The sequence below is a fragment of the Euprymna scolopes genome, chromosome 12 (genome assembly GCF_053919585.1).
Source record: "Euprymna scolopes isolate OS-2025 chromosome 12, ASM5391958v1, whole genome shotgun sequence".
NCBI classification, from domain to species: Eukaryota; Metazoa; Mollusca; class Cephalopoda; order Sepiida; family Sepiolidae; genus Euprymna; species Euprymna scolopes.
In genome coordinates, this window is record NC_136493.1 from 56,901,914 (window position 1) to 56,920,103 (window position 18,190).

Genomic DNA, 18,190 nt, shown 5'->3' on the forward strand with positions numbered 1-18,190 from the left:
TATATATATATATACATATATATATATATATATACATATATATATATACATAGATTAGAATTTAATATACGGAAGGCATCAAAAATTGGTTTGATATATATATATATATATATATATATTTGCAAAAATGCGATAGATGTAAAGTGATCTCGCTTGTTTTCTCTTCCTTATAAAGGAAATGTTTCTTTTCTATAATAATTTATTGTTAAAGTGTTTTTTTTATTTAATAAGTCTGAAGAAAGGCTGTTCTTGTGAAAATTTTGAAACGACATATTGTTTGAATTTGTCCAAATGGTCTTGAAACAATTGTAACTAACAATGAAACACACTTTTTGTTGCTATCAACCCATTTTTTGAAGTCTTGGTTTTTGTTAAAACAGTATATATATATATATATATATATATATATATATATATATATATATATATATATATATATATATATATGTGTGTGTATATGTATGTGTGTGTGTATGTGTGCGTAAGTACGATGTAATTCCTCCCTGTCAAAATAATAGTTCTTTTTGTAATAATAAATCTCCTTTCGGGTTAAATTTAGACTTTCTTTCGTAAAAATAGTCGTCATTGTCAGTTGAATATTCCTCAAATTAACAAAACGAATATTTTAAACAAATACGAGGGGCGTGCAATAAGTAATGCCCCTGACCCACTTCCCATAGCAGTAGAGCAACGAAACTTGGCACAGTTATTAGTATTTCTCTACATAGGAACCACCTAGACTTATGTATTTCTTCCATCGTTTGATGCAGCTCTGGAGACTTTTTGTAGAACACCCTAGGTTGGTCCTCCAACCACGACGTGACTTCAGAAATCAAGGCTGCATCATCTGAGAAACGCTTTCCTTTCAAAAACAACTTCATGCCTGGGAAGAGGTGAAAGTCAGATGGTGCAAGATCAGGAGAGTATGGAGGATGGGGAAGGAGTTCATAACCACACGCCCGTGCTTCTGATCTGGTGACATGCGAGTTGTGGACCGGAGCGTTGTCCTGCAGGAGGAGGGTACCTTTGCTGATCTTGCCCCGCCTCTTGATTTTGATAGCTTCCTTTAATTTCCTCAAAAGTGAAGCATAATAGGCTCCTGTAATTGTGGTACCCTTTGCCAGGAAATCTGTCATCACTACTCCGTCCTGGTTCCAGAAGACTGTGAGCATGACCTTGCCAGCGGATGGCTGCACCTTTGCCTTCTTTGGAGGTGGTGAGTCCAAGTGCTTCCACTGCATTGACTGGGCTTTGGTTCTGGATCATCATGATGGACCCAGGTTTCATCCTGTGTAATCAATCTTTTGAAAAACTTTGACTCATCTTCTTGGCACATCTCCAAATTCATCTTCGAGCACTCGACGTGGTCTCGCTTCTGGAATGTAGTGAGCAACCTGAGAATCCATCTAGCAGACATCTTATGCATATGCAAATGGTCATGAATGATAGTTTCCACAGACCCTGTACTAATCTTGACATCTTGGGCTATTTAGCGAATAGTAATGCGCCGATCTCCCAAAATCGCAGCCTCAACCCGACGGACAGATACATCATCAATGACAGAAGGGGTGAGGGCGACAAGGTCTGGTAGTTGTGTCCACAGACTGCCGGCCATGTTTGAATTCACGATTCCGGCGTTTTACAAGGTCATATGATGGGGCATTATCACCATAAGTTTCTTTAATTTCATCAAAAGTCTCCTGCGGTGTGCGTCCTTTCAAATACAAAAACCGGATCATTGCTCGACATTCAACAGGCTCCATTTCACACCTGACTCAGTTCAAACATCTATAAAACAGAAACTACAATTAGTTCAGAGCTGTAATTTGCCACATAATCCGTAGAGGTAGAAATCATTGCATATGCAAAATTTCAGCTAGATCAGACAACTGGAAATGGGTCAGGGGCATTACTTATTGCACGCCCCTCGTAAATTTTCACCGAATTTGTCAGTTTAATAGTCTTCAATCCGTTTAAAATGTATTTAATTTAAAGTTTACTGTTTTAATCGATGGAGAGCATAAATCTGGTTTGGGAAATAAATCATGTTAAAATGAGTAAAGTTGCAATTGTTCACCTTAGCGACATCATATTAATCACTAATCGGACCATGTCTTTCTTTAATATGTGAAAGGTGATGATGTACGTACGAACACGGTTAGAGTATTATTTTGTATATTATTAATTGATGTACATTTCCAGGGTTAATCTGGTTAACTTAATGCGTAAGTAATGTTATACGTAAAACTAGATTTTAACCCAGTTTGCTGTGTAGTATACCATTAGAAGAAAGTAATTCGTTTAATGGCTGTATTTTTACTACGCATGGACGACTGACCAAATATCTGTATAGTTTTATTTTATTTAAGATGTCTATGAGAGTGCATTCTCTAATGCGTGCTTACTTTAGCTAAGCGACTATATATTACCTACATATTCATACTTTACTTTCTTCTCGATCAATGAGTGCTGTACTTGTAAAGGCTCCAGATCGAACAGTCAAATACGGGTTCATAGTCTAAAAATATATTAATACCAAAACTGAAAAACAAAATACGAATACTTAGACAGTGGTATTAAATGTATGCATATGAGGACTGTATATATATATATATATATATATATATATATATATATATATATATATATATATATATATATATATATATATATAACATTTAATTAACTACAGACACGAGTTTCGTCGTTAATGACTCATCAGCGTGCCCATATTAATATTATGCCGATTTCAATGAATTACTCATCTCATCGGATAAAATGTTTCTAGCAAAATAAATATAGGTAATTATAAATTTTGTTTATTTGACCAATATTTTGAAAACTAAATGTAAAATAATTGCACGAAAAGAATAATCTATGAATAAAGATACTAAAATAGTCGTAAAATCCAAAGCAATGAAAACTGGTATATTCCAGACTGAAGTGTGAGGTTTTAAGGTATATATATATATATATATATATATATATATATATATATATATATATATATATATATATATAGAGAGAGAGAGAGAGAGAGAGAGAGAGAGACAAAGGCTAAAGGAGTAAACAACCCCAACAGGAAATCCGGAGTGGAGTCCCTAAGGCGGTAGGAAACAGACCAGTCTCCTTGCGACAACTCCTGCATCCTGATTCGTTTTCAGCCGTCTTGACACAGTCCTGCCACTGGAACTGGCATATCAGGAAGAGAGAGTGAGGCTGATCCTGCGCAAGTCTCCCCCACTTTAATCCAAGTCAAGCGCAAGTTATGACATCGGCTTTTTGTTAACCTCAAGTCCTGCGGCGACAGGGAAACGGCGAAGCAGTAGGTGTGGATACACTGGAAGCTGTAGCTGTGAACATACACGTAGGCGATTCAGGACATGTGGTCGTTCTTCACTGGACTGAGGCAATGGTGGGTCTGGCAGCCTCCTAAGTGACCGATCAGCCCTCTTTAGGATCGCTCTGCTCGCTTCCGTAGAATGAGGACTGGGCTGGAAAAGATGCCCTAAATATAGCTTGCATCACCAAACCCTGGCCAGCATACCGGGGTTGGCGGGGATCCCTCTTAAGTGGTCGAAACAAAAGAAAAAAAGAAAACAAAGGTGCTTACTCTAGCATCGTGGAATGTCCGAACCCTGCTCGACAATGCAAAAGCAAATCGACCTGAAAGACGAACAGCGCTTGTAGCTCGTGAGCTTGCTCGCTACAATATTGACATTGCAGCCTTAAGTGAGACTCGTTTTGCAGACAAAGGCCAACTGACCGAAACTGGTGGAGGCTACACCTTCCTCTGGCGTGGGCGCAGTGCTGAGGAGCGGCGTGAAGCTGGTGTGGGTTTTCCTATCAAAACAACTCACGTACCAAAACTAGCAAGTATTCCTGAAGGTATCAACGACAAACTAATGAAAATGCAGTTATCTCTTGGACGCAACACCAGCGTTACGCTGGTCAGTGCCTATGCCCCAACGATGACTAACCCTGATGAGGTCAAAGATAAGTTTTATGAAGACCTGGACTCTCATTTCCTCAGTCCCTCAGTCGGAGAAGCTTGTAATTATTGTCGACTTCAATGTACGTGTCGGTACAGATCATCAAGCCTGGCACAACATCATTGGAAAGCATGGAGTAGGCAAATTCAATAGCAACGGACTCCTCCTCCTTAGAACCTGTGCGTCACATGATCTCAACATCACAAACACTATGTTCTGCCTCCCAAATCGCAATAAAACCACATGGATGTATCCACACTCTCGGCACTTGCATCAAATCGACTATGTCATTACCAGAGTCAAGGACAGGCAGGACGTGAGACTGACCAAAGCCATGTGTAGGGCTGATTGTTGGACCAGCTACCGCCTCATCATCTCCAAATTCAACTTCTTCATCCAACCAAATAGAAGGCTTCAAGGTAGAAAAACAGCCAAGAGGCTCAATACATCCAAATTAAAATGTCCTAAAACAGCAGAGGAATTCCAGAGCAGCAAACATAGTAAACTTGCTAACTTCAGTCTCAATCACAACAGCGTTGAAGAGTGCTGGACATCCTTCAGAGATGTTTTTCACTCTGCTGCTCTTGACGTTCTAGGACCTACTACCAAACACCACCAGGACTGGTGTGATGAGAATGATCCTGAGATCCACATCTTGTTGCAGGAAAAACACCGCCTGCTAAGAGCGCATCAAAATGACCCAGCTTGTGTGGCGAAGAAAACTGCCTTCTCTAACATGCGCAACAAAGTGGAATACAAGCTGCGTTCAATGCAGGATTCCTGTCTCAGTGCCAAGGCAGATGAAATCCAAGGCTACCCAGACAAATACGATAAAAGAATTTTTACGATGCACTACGGGCAGTTTACGGACCACAGTCTTCGGGATCCTCTCCTCTGCTCAGTGCCGACGGCTCAACTCTACTCACGGGAAAGAAGGAGATCCTCAACAGATGGGCTGACCATTTCAACAAAATGTTTAATCGCCCTAGAGCCATCAATGATATAGTAATTGAACGTCTCCCCAAGTCCCCATCAATCAACAGTTCGACACCCCATCAATCGAAGAGGTCAGCAAAGCCATTCAGCAGTCAACCAGTGGAAAAGCTCCAGGTCAAGATGCCGTCCCAGGTGGTGCAGCCTTGTGGAAGCAGCTGACTAGCTTGTATCAGATCATGTGGAGGAAGGGACAACTACCACAAGAGTTTAAAGACGACACACTCGTTCACATCTATAAGCGAAAAGGAAATCGCCAATCCTGCGATAACCACCGAGGCATCTCTCTCATGTCCATAGCTTACTTGGTCATCTAGAACAGGGACTCCTGCCGGAAAGTCAATGTAGTTTCCGCGCCGGTTAGGGGACCACTTCGTCAGCTTCAATAGAAATGCAACGAACAGCACCGAGACCTTCACACAATCTTCATCGACTTGACCAAGGCATTTGACACAGTCAGTCGGGATGGTCTGTGGAAAATAATGAAGAAATTCGGTTGCCCAAGTACTTTCATCATTGTAGTTCGTCAATTTGAACCATCGGAGGCTTTTCCGGTAACAAATGGAGTTAAACACGGCTGTGTCCTTGCCCCTACACTGTTTAGCTTGATGTTTTCTGCAATGCTATTTGACGCTTTCAGCGACCAGTCACCAGGCATCAACATTAAATTCAGAACAGATGGAAAGTTGTTTAACCCAAGGAGACTGCAGGCTGTGACAAAGGTGAAGGAAGCAGTGCTGAGTGACTTTCTTTTTGCTGATGACTGTGCCCTCAATGCCAGCAACGAGCGAGAAATGCAAGACCAGATGAACAAATTCTCCACAGCCTGTGACAACTTCGGCCTCACAATTAGCACCAAGAAGACCGAAGGTATGTTCCAACCAGCTCCCAGAAATATGTATCATGCACCAAGTATCTCAGTCAAGGGACAGTGAGGGAAGTAGTGGCTGGTTACCTTTAATGCATCTAAAACCAAACTCCTATCTTTACATCATCAATGCTCTGATCCCCATCTGGCATCAATTGAAATGGATGGCTCTCGTCTGGGAGAAGCCCCGTGTTTTGACAAGCTTCTAGGTTTGTCCTTTACTCCTGATCTGAAATGGAACACGTACATCAAGTCTGTTGCCAAGGTCGCTGGAAAGATGGTGGGATCTTTCTACCGCTCCAGAAGATATCTCACTACTGATGCAATTCTCTATCTATATAAAAGCCAAGTACGTCCAAGGATGGAATATTGCTGCCATATCTGGGCAGGAGCTGCTAAAAACAGCCTATCCTGCCTTGACAAAGTACAAAATAGACTTCGTGGCTTAGTGGGGGATGCCCTTTTCTCTACACTGCAGAGCCTGTATTTGTTTTATCGTTATTTCTATGGCAGGTGCTCGTCTGAACTCCAATCTCTGGTCCCCCCTCACCAATCTTTCACGAAAAACACCCGTCTAGCTGAATCCACTGTGAAAAATTTCCCCCACTCTTTATCTGTGCCTAAATCAAAACGTGGATTCCACGAACAAAGCTCCTTTCTTAGAACTGCATGCCTGTGGAACTCTGTTCCGTCTGCCTGCTTCCCACCTGACTACAACTTGGCTGTCTTCAAGTCCAACGTAAACAAATTCCTAATGAACCGCCCCCTTAAGTAAACACTTCATCAAATATCCACACTAACGTACTGTACTTGCAATAAACCTTATCCCTGAGTGGCTACCGGGCCTTGATAAGTGGTGACCACCGTGTAAAAAAAAGAACCTTCAAGCGGTTGAGACCTTCACCTATCTGGGCAGAACTTTATCTCGGACAGCCACAATCAATCTCGAAATCAACAACAAAATCGCCAATGCAAGCAGCGCATTCGGGAGACTCAGAAGCAAAGTCTGGGAAAGGAGAGGAATCAGCATTGAACCAAGCTGAAGGTTTACAGAGCAGTTGTCCTAACCACATTGCTCTATGGCTCAGAAACCTGGACTACCTACAGAAGGCATGAAAAAATGTTGAACCACTTCCACCTGAGATATCTCCGAAATCTCTTCCATATCAGATGGCAAGACAAAGTCCCTGATACAGAAGTCCTGAAAAGTGCTAATCTTTCCAGCATAACTATTACCATTCGAAAGACCCAACTGAGATGGGCAGGTCACATCTCCCGCATGCCAGATGAAAGAATCCCAAAACAACTCCTGTATGGCGAGCTGTACCAAGGCAAGCCTTCAGTCGGAGCACCAAGAAAACGCTTTAAAGACAACCTCAAAGTCTCCCTCAAAGACTTCAACATCAGTATCGAGTCCTGGGAATCTCTTGCATCAGACAAACCTCACTGGCGTCACCTCATCAACAAAGGAGTGAAACAGCTGAAGAGAGAAGAACCCTCAAAGCAATACAGAAGCGTGCAACCTGCAAAGCCAGAGCAACAAGCTCTGTCCCCACAACACCTGCTCACCACTGTCCAACTTGTGGGAGAGCCTTCCGTGCCCGGACAGGCCTTACAAGTCATCTCCGGAAGCACAAAAACAATACTTTTACTCACTGATGTCATGGTCATCTTCGACTTCGAAGGACGAGCACGATATATGCATGTTATTTGTTTTTGTGTTTGCGATACGTTTTGAATGAATTCAATTATTTTTACCTAAATGTGAGTTGGGAATAATTTCTCCTTTAACCAATTTCGTACCTCCAGCCCCTCTGATGAGTCGTAAACGACGAAACACATGTCAGTAGATAATTATATTTTTAAAACAATATATATATATATATATATATATATATATATATATAGGTTGAAAGATGAATTCTTTGAAGTTCAAAATCATACATATGACGTAATCTATAAAATTCAGTATGGTAAAATCCTTTGAAAAGTCCATTGAAAAAATTGATATTTGCACAGCATAATATAAGAATGATTTAACTTAAGGTTTCTCAACCGGGGTCCGCATGGACCCCAGGGGTCCATGGATATTTCTGGGATTCCACAGAATTATAATTATTACTTATTATCATTATCATAATTATTATAGTTGTTGCAGAATACTTTATTTGCATTAAATTAGTTTTCATTTAAAAATAAATCGTAATTATATAATATTTATTTGATTATTAAAACCTCAAAATTTATATGAGTGAAAAAGAGAAGATTGTCTTATGGCCAATAGGTATGAAGGGGTCCACCAAGATAAAAAGGGAAAAGGGGTCCATGAGTAAAAAAAGGTGGAGGACCACTGATTTAACTAAAACTCTTTAAACGACTTAAGCAATATTTATTAATTGATGAAAATACTCACAAAATATCGACGGTATCTGAATTTTCACCCGTGTTTAAGCTAGTATATATGAAACAAATTCAAACTAAATATTGTCATATTTTGTCTCGTTCCGCCAAGCAGCTGTTAATATTGACCGGTTGATCAGTGAATCTTGTACATAAAAATATGTAAATACTGGCTGGCAGCCCGGCGTTGCTTACATAGCTGTTATCTACGATCACCCGTTTTTGCCGTACCAAGGCTCATTAGCAAAGTTGACTGTATGAAGGCTTGAACCCCCAAACATCGAGATCACGATCGAGCGCAGACACCGTTACGCTATGATGCCTCAGTCGTAATTACATGCTATTTTTTTTTTTAAGTTATGTCGATTTTTGTAAATTCTGACAATATTTACATTCAGTATAAATTGTCTTACTCCTAAGCAGTTATCTCTCTTGTATCTGATTGATCTCCCATATTTTTTGGACGGAAATATATATTTGTTATTTATTTATTTTACTTATAAAACCGTTATTTACGGACACATTTTCGCCGTACCATAGCCCATCAAGATAGCAGACTGTACCAGTCATAAAATCATTGGCACTATGATGGGGTGCGGATACGAGAGATGCCCCATTTGAAAATACGTGATATTTTTTTTATCGCTTTTAATTTTGTTAATTAATTTTCGGTAAACATTGTCTCCTTCCTAGGAGATCGAGGGGTAGTTTCCTTTAGATCTGAACGCCCGCTCATATATTTTGGACGTAAACACACACACACACACACATATACATACATAGATACATACATGCATACATATACTATGATTTTTTTATTTGTAGAAATATTGTTAGCTACCTACGTGCATACCTGTTTCAATTGTGATTTCTTTCAGTCCAGCGTCACCAAGCAACTAGTCTCCTAGTTTGTGCTAGTGGACTGATGAAGCTGGATTTTGAAATAAATCACAGCTGAAAGACGAGTGTTTATAAAAATAATAAAGATTATACAATAACCCAGCTCTTTAAAACACCAAAGTTTAATTACATTTACATCTAGGAAACTACAGTCATAAAATCATTATATATATATATATATATATATATATATATATATATATATATATATATATATATATATATATATATATTTGACATAAGCATCACCACTTATAAAGTCCAAAGGGGCCACTTTAGGATAAGGGTTAAAGAGTGTACAGTAGAAATTCGACAATATAGAAATCGTTAGTAGTGGAAATTCGGAAAATTTGTAAACTTATATGGAACGGCTCATCAAGAACTTGTTTACGTTAGATTTGAAGACAACCATATTGCAGTCAGCTGGAAATCAGGAAAACGGAAGACAATTCCATAGGTGTGCAGTTCCAAGAAAGAAGCTTTCCTCATGGGATCTACGTTTAGGTTTAGGCACAGATAAAGAGTGGGGGAAATTAGTGATAGTGTTTTTTGCTAGACGAGTGTTTCTTTTGGAAGTTTGGCGAGGGGGGATCATAGATTGGAGCTCAGCCGAGCGCTCGCCATGAAAATAACGATACAGCAGAGACAAACTCTTCTGTGAGAAAGAGGTTGCAGGGAAGAGAAAAAGACATCTCCTACAAGGCTACGAAGTCTATTTTGAACTCTATCAAGGCAGTCCTTTCTAGCGGCTCGTGCCCAAATGTGGCAACAGTACTCCATCCTTGGACGTACCTGGATTTTATATAGACAGAGAATTGCATCAGCAGTGAGATATCTACTTGATCGATAGGATCCCACTATTTTTCCAGCGGCCTTGGCAACATATTTAATGTATGTTTTCCATTTAAGATCACGAGTAAAGGCCAGAAGCTTGTCAAAACACGAGGCCCCCCAAGACGAGAGCCATACATTTCAATTGATGCCAGATGGGGATCAGAGCGTTGATGATGTAAAGATAAAAGCTTGGTTTTAGATGTATTAAAAGTAACAAGCCACCTCTTTCCCCATTGTACCACTTGCTCAAGATCAGAGGAGAGAAAATCAGAGAGAACTTGGTTGAAGTTTTTTGAGTACTATAATTGGAATACCGCCAGAGCCGGTTGCTTTACTGGAATCAAGATTTTTGATTAGCTTGGCAACATCACGTACATATATTTGTATATCACATAGCTTGTTTTCTGATACAGGAGGAAATATTGGGAGTTGGCGGCCTTAGTCGCAAAGGGTAGAATTAGCTGCAAAGTTCTTGGCAAAGAGTTTGGCTTTGTCTGACGCTGACGAGATTACCTCAGGTCCATTTATAATAGTTGGGATAGAATGCACGCTTCTGTTCAGGATTCTGTTTGCTATTTGTCAAAACTGGTGGGAACCAAGCCGCTGCTCAGCTACTTTGAACTTAACGGACTGAGCATACAACTCTCTTGTATTCTTTATTACTTTTTTACAATAGTTGCTGGCAGTCCTGAAAGCAGCTTTAGTCTCAGTACATCTATTACGTTGGAAACAATAGAAAAAGTGAGTTCTGTGCGCAATGTCAGAAGAACATTCTGGGGCATGAAACGGTCTAAACCTAGATTTAACCATTCCGTCAGGTCTGATACTATAGAGAACACATCCTTTTTAAACATGGAACGCAGAGATAGATCTGATATAAATGTACGGAAGGTATCCCAGTCAGCCATAGAGTATCGATATACTGTACGATGGAGAGATACATCTGAGGACTTATTACATTTCATTTTTATCTAAACTGATACAGCAGAATGATCGGAAGATCCAAGTGGAGACAGAACGGAAGCTGAATACAGTTCAGGGCAAGTTGTGAGAAAAACATCTAGGAGACTTGCATACTGGCCGTCAGTATCGGGAACACGGGTGGGTTCGTGAACAATCTGAGTGAGGTCATAAGCAATGGAGAAATCATGACAGAACCTCCCTTCATCATCGGTCTTGTTTGAGTGAGTTAACCATTCCACATTGTGAACATTGAAGTCTCCACAGATATGAATATTAGCTGAAGGATAAGCAGATAAGACGTGGTCAATTTTTTCAGATACGCTTTTAAATATAGTAACTCCACTGTTGTGGGGGCGATAAAGAGCAAATATAAATGCAGTATTTTGAGCAAGTGCAACCTGGAAGCACATATAGGGTAAGTAAGGATCTTCTCTGAAGATGTCTCTACCACATGGAAAGCGATCTTTTATATAGGCACATATTCCATGCCCATGACGATCTTGGGAGTCAGATTTGGAAGTTAAATTAGAGTATCCTTTCATTACGAACTCATCTGGGGAAATAGTCTGTCCAATGCTAGTTTCGCTTAGAAATAATATGTCTGGTTTAGTCTCCTGTAATTGGGTTTCAACTTTTGGAAGATTAGAATGTAGACCCCTGATGTTCGAGAAGGAGACATGGTAATGGAGAGTCTACGTTAGAAGTTGGAGATCCGGGTTTAATCGTGTATTTTTTATTGAAACTTTTCATGATGGAGTTTTGGGATTTGTGGACTGGGTCGACAGACTTGCTTGAAGCAGGACAGAGAGCGAAAGTAAGAGAGAAATAGAAATGAAGAAATATTTTTTGTAGCACATGAAAAGGTAAAGCCGTAATAATTACCCACTAATATGGTATCGAAAGGCCCCGCCAGAAACTACTGCATGGTCCAGAATCCATTCACAAAATGGCAATACAGCAGTCCCACTACTTTGCACCTGCTGATAGGACAGTCGCCTTAGTGGTTAATCCAAGGTTCGGGTCCCTGACTATCAGGCGGATAACGTCAACCCAGACAAAACGTTTACCTCCAGCACCCTTACTAGTGACATGGCTACAAGGATAGACATAGAAACAGAAAATTTCCGACATATATATATATATATATATATATATATATATATATATATATATATGATGATTTTAAATTAAATTATGTAAATTAGAGAGTTACAACGAATTTATTGTTTGACAAGAATTAAAAAGAAAAAAAATTCCTTTAATTCCTGGATTTTTAATCAATCGCTCATCTCATCAGAGGAAATGTTTCTAGCAAAACAAATATAGGTAATTATAAATTTTGTTTATTAGTTCATAAATTTAAATGAAAATGTAAGATGATTGCACGAAAAGAATATTCCATGAACAAAGATACCAAAACAGTTGTAAAATCCAAAGCAATGAAAATTGGTATATTCCAGACTGAAAGATAAGTTCTTTGAACTTCAAAATCATGCACATCACTTAATCTATAAAATTCAGTATGGTAAAATCCGCTGAAAAGTCATTAGAAAAATTTAATATTTGCGCAAGTATAATACAAGAGTTATTTAAGTACAACTATTTTTAGGTGATGTTTATTGGAAAATTTCTTATATAATTAATATATTTTAAATTATTTTTATATTAAGATTATTAAAAATGTTAAAAATATGATAGAATATTGACCTAATGTAAAATAGAAAAAGAATTCCGTAGGATTCCATCAGAGATTAAAATACAAATAAAATATAATTTTATGTAAGCTATATTTCTTCATCACATCCGGTCGAGATAAGGCATTAAAAATAAGGAAAATAAGAGATATATCAAAAATAGAGACCGAGGAGGGTTAAGGACTCACTAATATAAGATTTAAAGTTTAATATTTGAGACAAAAGTTGCCACGGGCTGAAAACGAGGAGGGGAAGAAATAAAAGGGGATAGATGGGGGGGGATCATACATTCTTAGAAATTCATAAGCATATACATATGTATATCTACTATCATATAAAAGTCACTTTTATAATATGTATGTGTATGTGTAGTGTGTGTGTGAGAGAGTTCCTTCCTGATAGGTTTCGAAACGGCTGAGCCTGTCTTTTAAAAAGTTCACACAAAGGTAATTTATATATCTGATAGTGTTCTTAAATATGTTTTATAGAAATTCATCCAATAAGTATCGGAAATCGAAAAAATTCCGACCCTAAAAATAGACTTTCTTCCTTATAGCTCAAAACTAATTTTTACAGGGAAATAGTTTACGTTACACCAGCCAAACGAGATAATTCTCAGCAAATCAAGAGAGATTCAATTCTCAGCAACTTATTTCTCCTTAAAACATAAAACAGATATATTGTCATCTAGAAATATAACCCAGGGATAGGGTATTCGCCTACAGATTGAATGGACCCCTGTTAAAGCCCGGGTGTACCTCGCCATTTTATTTTAATTTTTTTCTAATTAATGAGTTAACTTTACAATTAATGAAGACAAACCATTTTTAATCACCGCAAATCATTTCTTCGTTTCCATATTTTAAAACTAAACATTAATCAGAAGCGACTTTTTCCAGAGCTTCAATCGTCAAACCCAAATATCAGCTAACGTGATATTGTAAACAAACACAAACGTCATTTTATGAATGACATCATTATTGTTTTTCATTTTTTATTCTTATTGCGAATTAGTCTACTGTGCAAGTTATTCCCTGTAATATATAATATCAATAGATTATTGATTCTATAATAATACATACGCAATCTGCATAAATTTGAATATCATGTTTAAGCATCTTGTACGGCCAGGCAACGCCGGGCGTCCAGCTAGTATATATATATATATATATATATATATATATATATATATATATATATATATATATATCCAGTACTTCATGAAAAATACATATTTTTTTCTTTATTTACACTCAATTATTATAAAAGACCTAACACACGAGCGGAGACAGATCATTTAAGTGCACAAACATACAGCCAAACGCCTAAGCAGTTTCACAAGCAAAGGTTGTTGAGTGGATTCCTTGTATGCTTTTTGTGTCGTTAAGACGCAACGCACTTCACGCATTAAATGTATGATTTTAAGCGTGAATATCCATTTAAAGCTTCGCTCTTTTTTTCACACGCACACACACACGCACATACACACACATTCACCAGTGTTTACACATTCAGAAGGAATCTGCTTATCGTGTGTTCATTTAGATCTCGAGTCATGAAACATGAAGTGATATCAAACACGATTTTGCATGCAGCTCCAGTGGAGCATGTGCACGTGCCAACTGCATTATCTCTACTAGACTAACCCGATGCCAAATGGCTCGGGTTAGTCTTCTAGTGTGAGAAAAGACTACTTGATTGTAATAAAGGAATTTATTGCTCGAAAACTAATGTTTAGTCTTTAAGTAAACAATATTCGATAGAATACCTAACTGGAAAAAAACCCAGACTTTCTTATGATGATGATTTGATCTCTGTCTGTAACCGAAGCCGCATCACATTTTTTCCTTACCTTTGTTAAACAAACACGATGTATACAGCAACTGAAGCATAATAGGCTACTGTGAGAAGTGTAAAGTTTTATAGAAGGCAACCTTGGCAGAAAACTGGGAAGAAGGGGGTCTACATTATCTTTGAATTTTAGCATGTTGTCATGATGGGAGAAACATGAACAGCTAAGGAATTCCAGATGCAAACGGTTTAATGAAATTACAGTAAAAAAAAACATCCGACATTTAGTGACCTTAGATTTTGCTGTTAGTCGTGGATATTTTCCTTAAAAGTTCAGTAAGTTCAGCGGAGCATATTCTGTGAAAGTAGTTGTAAAACAAGTATAGGAATTGAATACGGTGACACGGGGTGAAATGTAACAGCCAAGTATTAAGTTAGAAATACTTTTTTGCATAATGTTCAAGAGAGAGACAGAATCATATATATATATATATATATATATATATATATATAATTTTTAAACTATAATTATCCACTGAGACGTGTTTCATAATCTACGACCCATCAGAGTGGCCGAATCTAGCGAGAGTCGAAATCGGGACCCCGTGAAAAGGAGCCTAAGCCCCCTCCACCAAGCTATCCCGCAGGACTACTAATTAATCGCATTTTACGTCGATGTTTGTTTGTTTTTGTATATATATATATATATATATATATATATATATATATATATATATATATATAGATAGATAGATAGATAGATAGATAGATAAACAGAGAGAGGGGCTAATGGTTACAGGTGCATGAAACAGTCATCAGTGACGATTTGCTTGTTACAAATATCTATTCCAACAATACTTTGATTTTACATTTAGCTTGGGCAATCATTACAGTGTTCATGGGACGATTGTTAATAACACCCGTTGAAATATATGTTGGAGATTTTTTTTTAGGTTAAATCCATTTCTTAGTTGAAAGATTTTCCATTAATTTTTGTCTTTCTCATTTGCTTCTCAATTCACATATCCATCATACAATTTTCACAGATATCCTAATTCGACGTCCTAATATAAGAATACCCCTATTAGGACGGGAAAAATGTATTACATGAATAGAAAAGTTTCGCAGAAAGTATATGTCTTTTACAAAGATTAATGATAATCAAGCTCATATCTAGAATTCTACTTTTGGTCAATGATCCATTATATTATTTTGCTTTAGTGTTTAATATTTAAAGCTTGGATTCTAGAGATTTATGAAGAATGGAAATTCGAAATTCTTTACGTTATTGGTGTTTTCAAGGATTATCTTAATAACTGCATTTTCAAATAAGAAGGCTGTGTCAATACTATGTCTCCAAAAATCCTTTGAAATCTTTAAAAAAACTAAAGCAATACTTATTTATTGATGTAAAATACCTGTTGTTAAAATTTCATAAAGTTTTAAGCGCGTGGATTTTCACGAAATCCAAATAAAATTAAAACACACGCTACTTCGTAATCTATGCATTTTTAATTCCGACATTTTATTATCATGCATTATTTTCGAGGCAAGATTTTCATTTTTTCTGATAAGTATAGGCATGAAATGATGTGAAATTGACATAATAATTGTTTTTTTTTTGCGTAACGAAACAGATCTGTAAAAATGTACCGAATTTCAACGTGCTGAAAGAACCTATTTGTAAGAAAAATAAATAGTTGGAACTTGGAATGTAGGTATATTGTTATTATTTAATATATGCTCTGTTATTATATTAAAAACATTTAACTTCTTAATGTCATGGCTGGTACATCTTCAAGGAAAAACTAATCAGTTGTAAATGTTCTTTTGAGAATTCTAACTATACAAGAAAAATCTCGCTTTATATATACTATGAAAAGTTAGCTGATAAAAACTTTGTGAAAGAGGATATCATGAGGAAAGCCAGCACTTGCCTATATTTAAATTCACCTTGCTATTTATGTCTTAAGGAGAAATTATACATTCCAAGATTTAAAGATAAGAATAAGCTCCTCAACTAAAAACACGAAACTTCTATTGATTATAGGCATTATAAAACATATCTTCCTATCAACTTAAATGCTATCCTATGAATTCAACATTAATTTAAATATCTTACTATATACAATACTACTACTTTTATTCTTAATACTCTTTTAAAATTATTACTTGTTTTTTATCACTATGATTCTTTATTTATTCTATCATAATTTTAACAAAATCTTCACATATTTAATATCTTCTCTGGTATCCTAATATAATTATTTTATTTGTCTAGTGTGTGTATATATATATATATATATATATATATATATATATATATATATATATATATATATATATGTACTGTGTGTGCAAAATCAAGACTTCAAGACAAGGTGTTGATGGCAACAAAAAGTGTATTTCATTTTACGTTAAAATTGTTTCAATGTCCAGTTCGACAATTTTAAGCATTATATCATGTGAAAATTTTCAAAAACCAGCATTTCTTCAGACTTTATGAATAGACACACTTTTGGCAATGTAGCATTTTTTGAATAGAAAGAAAAAAATGGGGGGGGGATCCCTAACGGGAAAAGCATGCGAGAAACGAGAAACATTTACCTTGGTTACGAAAAAGCCTATTTAAATAATAAATTATATTAAATTATATATATATATATATATATATATATATATATATATATATATATATATATATAACTCCCAATGTTTTAACATTTTAAACTGAAATGTTTTAATATTATTAATATTAAAAAATCTTATTGATTGTATCGGTATTAATGTAAACACACTTTTATTTTCATAGATATATGAGATAACACATATTAAACCTTCTTATGCTCACATAATTATTCTTATACAAAAATAATTTATCTTATTAAATCCGTACCCATTTGAGCATTTGCTTATGAAATACTAGATTATTAAAATATCTTATCGTTACCTTATCTTTATTTTATATTTTCCTTTATTTTTCTATTAGTTTTAATTTTTCTATTATTTGTAAATCTATATTTAAAAAATTTTAACTTTCAAGTTTTAATGATTTAATATTTAACTTATTTTATATATTTTAATATTTTTATTTCTGAATAATTTATATTCTATTTCGATTTAAATTTTAAAATTCTAATGTTTCACTCTTTCATTTTTATTAATCATAGTTTTAAAATGAATATTAGCTTTAATCAAATATTAAAATAGCTTTTCTATTTTATTTTAAATTATTTACATCAGATTTTAACATATTACATTACAGATGAATAAAATTAAGGTTTTATAATGTCTTTCACCTTGGTAACAAGTCGTTAACGTAATTTCTAACTAACTTATATCTTTTACTATATTTCTTTCTTAATCAACCACCTACTCTGCTTAACTCATCAAAACCTTTTTACACCCTCACCCCACCTCTATCCACTCTTTCCTTCCTCTATTTCTTTATTCTTTTATATGATTTGTTTAATTGTTACATTTTCCTTATAATCTACCCCCGCCTATATCCAGAGCTATTACTTCCCCCTTTCTTTTATAATACTTATCAATCACGTAACCCATGTCCTCAGATGAATTTTTAAAGCATAGATTTTTTGCTTTCATTTGAGACTCTTGCTTCAATGAAAGCGAAATTTTAAGTCACCCGATGTTGGTCATTATTTGACCGAAACAACAGTATTATTATTATTATTATTATTATTATTATTATTATTATTATTATTATTATTATTATTATTATTATTATTATCGTG